Consider the following 9,602-nt stretch of genomic DNA (forward strand, 5'->3'; position numbering starts at 1 on the left):
CCACCACTCCCACCACTCCCGCCACTCCCACCACCATCATCATCTTACTCTATACTTTCTGGGCCACAACATTCTTAATATATTTTTAAATGTATTTACTTATCTGCATGGGTACTTTGCCTGTATCTATGCCTGTCCACCACTTGCTTGCCTGGGGCCCATGGAGTTCAAAAGAAGGAGTCTGAGGGCTCTGGAATTAGAGTTACACGCAGTTGTGAGCTGCTGTGTTAGTCCTGGGAATTGAACCAGAGCCTTCTGGAAGAGCAGCCAGTGCTCTTAGCTACGCAGCCACCTGTCCAGCCTACCACAGAATATTTTAAACCAAGGGTCAGTATCTATGCCTGTATGCTATGGATGCCATACCGAGTGCGTTTTTGTCTGTCTGTCTGCCTGTCTGTCTGTCTGACTGGTGATTGGTTGATTGGTTGGTTGGTTGATTGGTTGATTTTATCCTCTCTCCTCACCTTGCTGAGCAGGGTCTAAAAACATTCTATGGGAAAGACAGGCAGCTAGAAGTGAGGAGACTCCTGTAAACACCTGGGAAAAAAATGTCTGTAGACGGCACATCAGAACCAAGTGATTTCCCATCAGCCTTGGACTTACCACTGCCACAAAACACCTGAGGGTCCACACACAGTCCAGAATGTGTTGAAGTGCTGGGCACGATAGTAAAAAAGAAAACAAAAAGAGAAATATCTAAACTCCTAAGGCACCAGCGTGGCATGACAAGGCAGAGCAGGAAGCCAGAGGAAGAGGGTGCTGTTCCATCTGCTTCCAGATGACACAGAAGAGCCCAGAGCACTGGTTCTCAGATTTCCTCATGCTGTGACCCCTTAATGCAGTTCCTCATGCTGTGGTGACCCCCAACCATAACATTATTTTCATTACTACTTCATGACTGTGATTTTTCTACTGTTACGAATCATAACGTAAATACATTTTAGAGATAGAGGTTTGCCAAAGGGGTTGCTGACCCACAGGCTGAGAACCACAGCCCCAGAGTCTTCCGACCTCCATTGTGGGGCGTCAGGCAATGCCCTGTGATGGTAAAGAGGACAAGTTACAGTTGCTTAGACGTTACTCCACAGCAGTTCTGCCTCTGTGTGTTAATGTCCTGAGCAGTTGAGGGAGAAGTATTAAAGGACTCCGATCAAATTTACCCACTGCTAGAAAAACTGTACCAGGAAAGGTCAAACCGATTGTAAACCAATCAACTTCATATTGTTAAGAAGCATCCAAAAGACTGGGGGTGGGGGGCGGAGGCGGGGGCGGAGGGAGGGAATGGAAGAGATATTCAGGACAGCTGCCAGTGACAAAGGTGAGCCTATCAGCAACCAAGCTTCAGAAAGAATCCGAGAGCTACCCTGCGGTGTGTACTGTAAGACAAGAAACTGAAACCCTTTCCTTCTGAGATCTAAAAGCCCTTTATCCTTCCACACAGTCTCAGACAGGATGCACGCAGCCCAAACTGTCAGAGAAGACACGCAAGAGATTAACACCGGCAACCCAGGTCCCTGTCTCATAGCAGCCTCTTCTCCCCTTCTCCCAACAGCTCACACTCCTGAACAGTTGTCTTTCTTCTATGGGTAAAGTTTGTATCTGCTGGACATTGCCTGATAGATAGAACACCAGCATAGATGTTGCTCTGGGTGGTTTTTTTTTTTTTTTTTTTTTTAAACGCAACCAACCTTTCAACCTTTCTCCTCTGGGCAGCACAGACTGCTCTCTCCAATGTGGGCAAAGCCTCAGCCAATGTCTGGGTGGAAGGGTTTAGGAGCTAGCACTCAGCTTTCTCCGCTGAGATGGGCATCTCAGCACAACATTGAGATGTGCCTGACTGAGTGTCTAGCCTGCTGCATGGAACTCATAATTGGGGCTGCGACTCGAACCCCAGTTCCTACTACAGAAACTAGTTGCTGGAAGTCAGTGACGTTGTCTTTCACATTCCTCTCCTCCCGCCTCTTCTCTGTACCGATTCTGTTTCTTCGGTTTCTCTAGAGAATCAGAATCTATACATCCTCTACAAAACCCTCCTCTCAGTAATGCCTCCTCCCCCACCTCTCTCACACACTCAGGAGAAGATACACTGGATTAGAAGGTTCATGTTGGAAAGAAACATTACAGAACACCACAGAGGCAGGGCAACAGCAACCCTGAAACGTGGGGCCTGAGCACCTGAGAGGACCAGAAATTGGAGACGTCATCTTCAGAGGTGAGGAAAACCCAGTTTAAGACAAAAGCTTAGCACTGGTTTTAAATGTGTGTGTGTGTGTGTGTGTGTATACAAACTATATTTAATATGTATATTTAACAGATAAGTCTTGTGTAAATAAAACATATATATTTAACATATAAATATGTACATACATAAAATATATATTAAATTCCATATTTTTTAAAGTTTGATGTATGGTTCTGAATTTAGGAATAGCTACAGCTAGTCTAGTAGATATATTTAAGAGATAAATGATGCTGGGCAGTGGTGGCGCACACCTTTAATCCCAGCACTTGGGAGGCAGAGGCAGGCGGATTTCTGAGTTCAAGGCCAGCCTGGTCTACAGAGTGAGTTCCAGGACAGCCAAGGCTACACAGAGAAAGCCTGTCTCAAAAAAAAAAAAAAATAAAAACAAAACAAAATGAATCCCAAGATGAATCCCAAGAGGTTGACCAAAGAGATTAAATGAACTCGGGGCCTGGCTGAACCCTGCTGCTTTTCTCAGTTAGAGGCTGAGGTGAGAGGGACATCCAGGCCTAGGCTGGAAGTTGGAGAGAAGGAGGGGGCTGGCTTTGTCAAATAAATCCCTCTCACTGAAAAGCCTTATTAGCTCCCACTCACAGGAGTCACTGTGAAGGTTAACAGCCTGGATTAGGCAGGCACACCTCTCTGGGCGTGCTGTGGAAGTGTACCCAGGGAGGAGAGACAGACGTGGGACAGGGGCTGAGATGGAAACCTGACCTCAATGTGGATGGCACCATGAGGGTGGAGGGGCTGGACAGAGTAGAAGAAGAAAGACAACAGCCAGAGCATCCCTGAGGCTGCCCTCCCTCGACCTGGCAGCACAGCACACACCTCCTCCAGGGAGCTGCCAGGCTTGTGGCTGCATTGCTGGCTTTCCATGTTTTTAGGTTTCCATCTTCTAAGATGGAGCTCTAAGATGTGGGTGCTCTGGATCTCTACAATGCAGGTGGCCATTGGGGACGCTCCACCCTCTAATGTGTACTGTCTGGCTCTGATACTTGTCTTACATCAGGATACCTCCAGGGAGCTACCTAGAGCCTGATGGATGTGTAGCTGCCATCCCTCATGCTCCCCTGGAGTATGTGTGACCATGTCTGTTCTGTGAGCTCAACTTCAGGCTTCATTCTTTCACATCCACCACAGACAATGTGCAGATTTGCAATCTCAGGTCTAATGGGCAACTTGTAAATAAACTTTTCTAAATAAAGACATATGGAAAAATATTCAGAGTTAGCCATTTTAAACACACAAAATAATTATTCAAATAGCAGATTTTTCACTAGGCTAATAAAAACCACTTAGAATATCCATTTTTTGAAAGGGGATAATTATTTCTTCCTGACAGAGCTCATGGCATTACATTTAAATACCTTATCTAAAACACTATGATTAAAACCCTTAAAGTTTCAGAATTTTTTTTCTATTATTAGAAATTAAACTCAAAGACACATTGTGGGTTCCTTCTGCTTCTGGTCACTATTACTCTCAAGGTCTTCACAGGGGAACAGCTGATACATGGGTCATTGCAGAAAAAAACCTGCCATTGCCTGACCTGAGGCAGGAGGATGCACTAGGGGTGTCTCCCAGATCCTTCTAGACTGAGGTCTTTGGCACATGCCATATTTAGTATAGAAGAAGTAACTCCTCAAATGGTGGTTCAAACTGTCTCTAAGGCCCACTTAGAGACAGAGAAGATGGGGTCTAGCTGCCCTCCATCACATTCCAATCTGTCTCTTCCAGCAGGATTAGAATCTCCAGGTTTTATCAGCTAACTCCACACTATCACCCAAAAGTTTATTGATGCTTTCATGGGGGCTTTCTACAGAAAACTAGAAATGGCAATGCTCTGTTGGTTTGATACTCATATTAAATAGACAATATATTAGCTATATATTGAAGACCGCATAATGATGCTCTTAAATGCATAGTTTATTAATGATGGCCTGTTCCTCCACCCTACAGCACCTGGCCTTGAACGTGTAATTCTACTGCTCTGGTCCTCCAAGTGGCTCTGCTAACAAGTAGATCCCTGCAAGCCTAGCTCTTTGGTATCTACACAGCTTTTTTTTTCTCAATCACGCTGTTCAAAAGCCACCACATCGTGCAGAAATCACCAGGGACTGATTGTTCACATACTGCCTGAGAACATCTCACACACCACCCCAGAAGCACTGCTCATCTTCTGAGCATGTGCCAAGTGCAGAGACAAAGCAAACTGGGACAGCCCTCCATCTCACAGAAAGATATGGATTACAGGACTGAGGGCTTCTCCTGATCACTGATACATGGAGGCCTGTGCAGGCCTGAAGTTGTGAGGATGTGGGCTACACCCTGGACTTCTCGACTTATACAACTCCATCTGCCAGAGTGAAATCTTGAACCAAGGAGGGAGTAAACTGAGTCTGAGAAACCTTCACACCTGCCACTGCGACCAACATGGGACGTTGAGGTCATTTGCCAACACTACCTCCCAGTCTTGACTTTGAAAGCAATTTTATTTCTCCTTGCTCCACATGTGATCTGAAACTCTGCCCAGCTAGACTACAAGTCAGCTGAGAAGCTCCATCAGCAAGATGAAGGACAATGGCTGGCCACCACAAGAATCTGAAACAGCATGTAAGAAAGGACTGGGGACACATTGGCAGCCTCAGCCAATGGAAACAGAATAGTACAACATGCCACCAGGGACCAACTGCCTGGCTGTTTGAAACTGCTCACAGGCAAGGGAGCCAACCACCCCTTACAAGAGCCTCTCAATGGAAAAAGCAGCCATCACTCCCACATGGTAGTATGCTGAGGCTTCAGTAACACTGCAGAGACAGGATACACAGGGCCTACAATGGACTGTGTACACAAGCGCCAGGGCCTATTTTTATGTCTGTCAAGAAAGGGCAGGATGATATTAATGTGCCCCAATTTTTAAGTTATGGAATTTCAAAACAAGACTTAAAATATTTCCACCCAAAATGTGGTGCTACAGGTAAAACTCACACTGATCTAAAATTCCAGAGTTTATGGATGCTATATCTCACATTCTGAGCAGCAGAACTATCATGCTGTGTACATTCGGAGTGCCCCAAGGAAACAATCCAGACGTGAAGAAGATCCTTCAGTTAATGGAGAGCGTGCAGGCATCTGCTAACGAATATGGAACGGGGCCCTTCAGGTAATTTAGAGTGCATATCTATGTCTCAGATAGAGAGGGACTCAGTTAACCAAGGCTATGCATCTGTATCTACTATGGAGAGGGACTCAGTTAACCTAGAACCTGCATCTATTTCTACTATGGAGAGGGACTCAGCTAAGAGCATGCATCTATGTCTACTGTAGAGAGGACTCTTTGGTTAAAAGAGAGTATGCATCATCTATGCATCTTAAAGACCCAAGTTTTGCCCTCATTGTCAGAAATCTCTAATATCAGAATTTTGTGGGTTTTTTTCAATAGAGATAAATGACTTTTTACTATTTTGAGATGTTTGAGGTGCCAGTGGGTAGATACTGTGGGAGGGAATGATGAGTAAGTCTTGAAGAGAAAGTTGAGAAGAGTTTCTCAGTTGGTAAAGTTGAGCTGGGCTATGTAGGGAGATAAGCCACCTTGAATGTACTCACAGGCCCAGGAGCAGATCGGAACAGAGGGAAACTTGGGGACAAGAGTCCATTGTCAAACACTACTCCCTGTCAGTTTCAAAGGTTCATTCCAGAAACAGAGGTCTCCATAAGATGGCAGAGGCCACAGGATGCAGTTCCCCTACCTGTGTTTTTAAAATCTCTTCATCTATGAGTTCAAACAACCACACACACAAGAAGTCACTTGAATGACAAACTTCTTTGTTTCCTTAATTAGATACAAATTCATTTATCAGCTGTCCAAATAAAGTATGAAGGAATATTAAAAGCTACTTTCAATTAGCCTAGTTCGAGTTGATTTTTTTTTGTATTTTTTAATTAAAGCACACTAGAGAATTTTAATCAGATAAGGAGCAGCATAGCTTTCAATTAAAAACTAACAACAATAAGCCAATCTCATCCCAAGTCATTCTTACTATACTGCTTGCATTTCTGCTCCCACTACCCACCAATGTCAATAAAGTCCGGACACATTCCTCATGCACAGAACACACCAGACTCATGGGAAGCTTTGCACTTTGGAAGTAGAGAACCCATATGTGGCCATTTCAACACTGTCTGGACACTACGTAGCCATACAGTGCAGTACAGCAGAACCATCTTTAATCCAGAAATCTGAATTGTTCCAAAGTCATCAAGATTTTGAGCATCTGTATAAGGCTAATCTGACCTCACGTGATGGGCTGTAGTCAAATGCAGGGGTGTTAAAAATCGACTGCAGATGTGCTTAAGGTGCAGATGAAACATTAGTGAATATTGTGTTGAGACCTGGGACCCCCTAACCAAGGGGTTGCACCATGCGTGCATACGTAAAAATTCCTTTCTTTTTTTTTTTTTATTTAAACGCTTCTGTTCCAAGCCTCTTGGGACTAGAGGGAGTCTCACAGACTTGTCTCTGGGCTAGGAATAAGAGTTGTCACATCCATGTCAGATGTTATATGCTTCCACATGTTGGATTCCCACACCTTTGCAATATACAAGTAGGAAGCAAGATGTGCAGACAGGTGTTTTGCCTGGAATTCTCAAAGACGCATTCACTGCGAATGCCTGCTGTTCACATAGAGGAAGGGAAGGTGCTGGAACCTGCAGAGACGGGGTGAGGGCTGTCTACAAAAAGAGGCAAAGGCGCAAGGCCTCTCAGCTTGCACAGCCTCTGAGTAGAAGAGCAGGGAGGGGAGGGGAAGGTGGAAGAGGTCCAGCATCCTCTGGACTATTGCGCTCAACTCCATTCACTGCCCTTCAGACAACGACGCTCCGTGTAGAAAGTACTGCACAGGCCACTCACACAGGACCTGGAGCTCTTCTGTGCTCAGTGACAGAATGGCTTGTAGCCAGAGGGTCAGTGTGCAGATGGGATACTGGTACAGACCATACTACAGTTAACTTCTTCATAGCTACAGGAATTCCACAGTAGGAAAGCCAACAACTTCCCTTGGAAGAGAAACCGAGAGAGGAGAGATCCATCAAAAGAAATGAAGCCAAGTAAGTAAGAGTTAAAACTCAATGCCCATATCTGTGATGAAGACTCAGAGAGAGGGCATTCAGGGAAGTTATTAGAAGCCAGGATCAGTTGGGATGACTTCTATGGTTTAATCTCCCTTTTTGCCACAGTCTGTTTTCTGACGTGGTGAATACAAACCAAATCTTTATAAAGAGAACTCAGATGTGAGCAGGCTCCCTACCTCAGGGCATCCTGTAGGTAAAGCTGGTTCATTGTTCTTCCAGGGATAATTTCCTGGATGAGTTTCAAAGCTATGTGCAGTGGATAAGGAGGACTCAGGATCCTGGGCTTTTGGTGACTCCCCAGACAACAGACTCTGGTTATCACGGTCTCTGTGAGTACTCCCAGATTTGTCCAGGTATGAAGTGACTATCATATTGTGTGTCTCCCTGAGAAAGGACCTCCTATGGCTGAGAGTATCTGGGCCTTCTGGGAGGGACCTAAGCTGAGTCTCAGGCCTGGAGTTTATTTCCTTTGTTTTGTAACACAAGACTGCAGGTAGCCCACATATAAACAAGAATAGTGGTCCCCACAACCTCAGAATCCCACTTAGAAAAGAATGGATAAGAAGTGTCCACCTGGCCTGTGCTGGAGATCACTGAAAAAGGCATGCACACACATGCATGCATGCATGCATGCATGCATGCACATACACATGCACTCACACACACACATGCATGTACATGTATGCACATATGCACACACATACACACACATGCATGAAGACACACATGCAAACACATACACACAGGTCTAGTGAGGCAAAAGGCAACATGCTTGACAAAGAAATGAAGAATGCAGACAAAAGACAGGAAGTGAAACAGACAGACATGAGGAAGACTAAGCACACCAGGAAGGAAACACTCAGTTGATAAACTGCATATTCAACAGTCAAGGGGGAAATACGATCATGTACAAAACTCAGCCTCTGTAAATGCAAGCAGGGTGTGTGTTCTGGAGAGACCCAGCAGCAGCCAATGAGTTAGTGTTAGGATGTGCCCTCCCTGCCCACACTGTGGGCCTTTATAACAAATGTTCTATAGACATGGTCTCTTTATAATATCCCCCAGACTCATGTATCCTACTGACTGGTTCAATAAGCCTGTCCAGGTGGATCCAAGGGATTCATCCCTGCCTTAACTCAACTGTCACATCTCAGGGAAAGCAGTTGGTAAGAGCTCTCCAGGCTGCCAGGAAATACGACCATTTGCCATGATGCAGAATTAGGCAGCTCTGTTATCAGAAGAAACTTTTCACTGTGGAGTGCTGGCAACTTTGTCATGCAGAGGCATTTGGAATTGCCCAAGAGACAACCAGGCAACTAAGACTCCAAAATAAGGGATGCCTGCTAGTCTAAGACTGTGTATATGAAAGGTTTCAGAAGTGTTTGTACTCCTGAAGAGTGCGGCTTATTGTGTTTGTAACACTGAATGAAGCCACCAGTTTGGTCTTGGCATAGTGGTGACTTCAGCAACTAGGAAGCCAGGAGCATGTGAGTGTAGCTATGAGTAACTGGATTACTGGTCCCACACCTTGGAGGGCTAAATGGACACCTAAGAGCTAGGAAAGAAACAAAGTAAAATCCTTTGTAAGCAATCAGCTTCTGTATCCTCAGTCTAAGGCAAATATCATAACAGATTTGAAATCATGCTGCACAAAAAACAAGGGGCCCTGGAGAGTAAGTCTGTACATGCTTCCAGCTTACTCCAAGGGGATTAGTTGGAAATTACACATGTTCTTACTTACTCTGTTTGCTTTCTGTTGCTGTGATAAGCACAATGACCAAAAGAAATGTGGGGAAGAAGGGGCTTATTCCAGCTTACATGTTATTCTCTATCCTCAAAGGCAGCAGGACAGAAACCTGGAGGCAGGAACTGAGGCAGGGGCCACAGAGAAATGATGCTTATTGGCTTCCTCCCCATGGTTTGCTCAGCCTGCTTTCTTAAACAGCCCAAGACCATTGGCCCTGGGGTGGTACCAATGGGCTAGGCCCTCTTACTTTGATCATTAAGAAAATGTTTCTAGGCCTAGTGGTGCATGCCTTTAATCCCAGCACTAAGGAGGTGAAGGCAGTTAGATTTCTGAGTTCATGGTGAGCCTAGTCTACAGAGCAAGTTCTAGGACAGCCAGGACTACACAGAGAAACTCAAAATAAGAAGAAAGGAAGGAGGAGGAGGAAGAGGAGGAAGAAAAGAAGAAGAAGAAGAAGAAGAAGAAGAAGAAGAAGAAGAAGAA

The 9,602-nt window shown here is 45.0% G+C and overlaps 1 protein-coding gene and 1 long non-coding RNA gene across 4 annotated transcripts in view; one reads left to right on the plus strand and one right to left on the minus strand.

Moving 5' to 3' along the window:
* The window catches only part of LOC116077156, a 21,360-nt gene extending 15,207 nt beyond the window's left edge, over window positions 1–6,153 (plus strand). The window contains exons 3-4 of the long non-coding RNA XR_004113177.1: window positions 2,076–2,212; window positions 4,202–6,153. This is a non-coding gene — a long non-coding RNA (uncharacterized LOC116077156). The remainder of the gene's footprint in view (window positions 1–2,075; window positions 2,213–4,201) is intronic.
* Pde10a (phosphodiesterase 10A) overlaps window positions 1–9,602 on the minus strand; it is a 459,546-nt gene that overhangs the window by 152,000 nt on the left and 297,944 nt on the right. The gene's annotated exons all lie outside the window — the stretch shown is intronic.

Source organism: Mastomys coucha, unplaced genomic scaffold (genome assembly GCF_008632895.1).
Source record: "Mastomys coucha isolate ucsf_1 unplaced genomic scaffold, UCSF_Mcou_1 pScaffold5, whole genome shotgun sequence".
Lineage (NCBI taxonomy): Eukaryota > Metazoa > Chordata > Mammalia > Rodentia > Muridae > Mastomys > Mastomys coucha.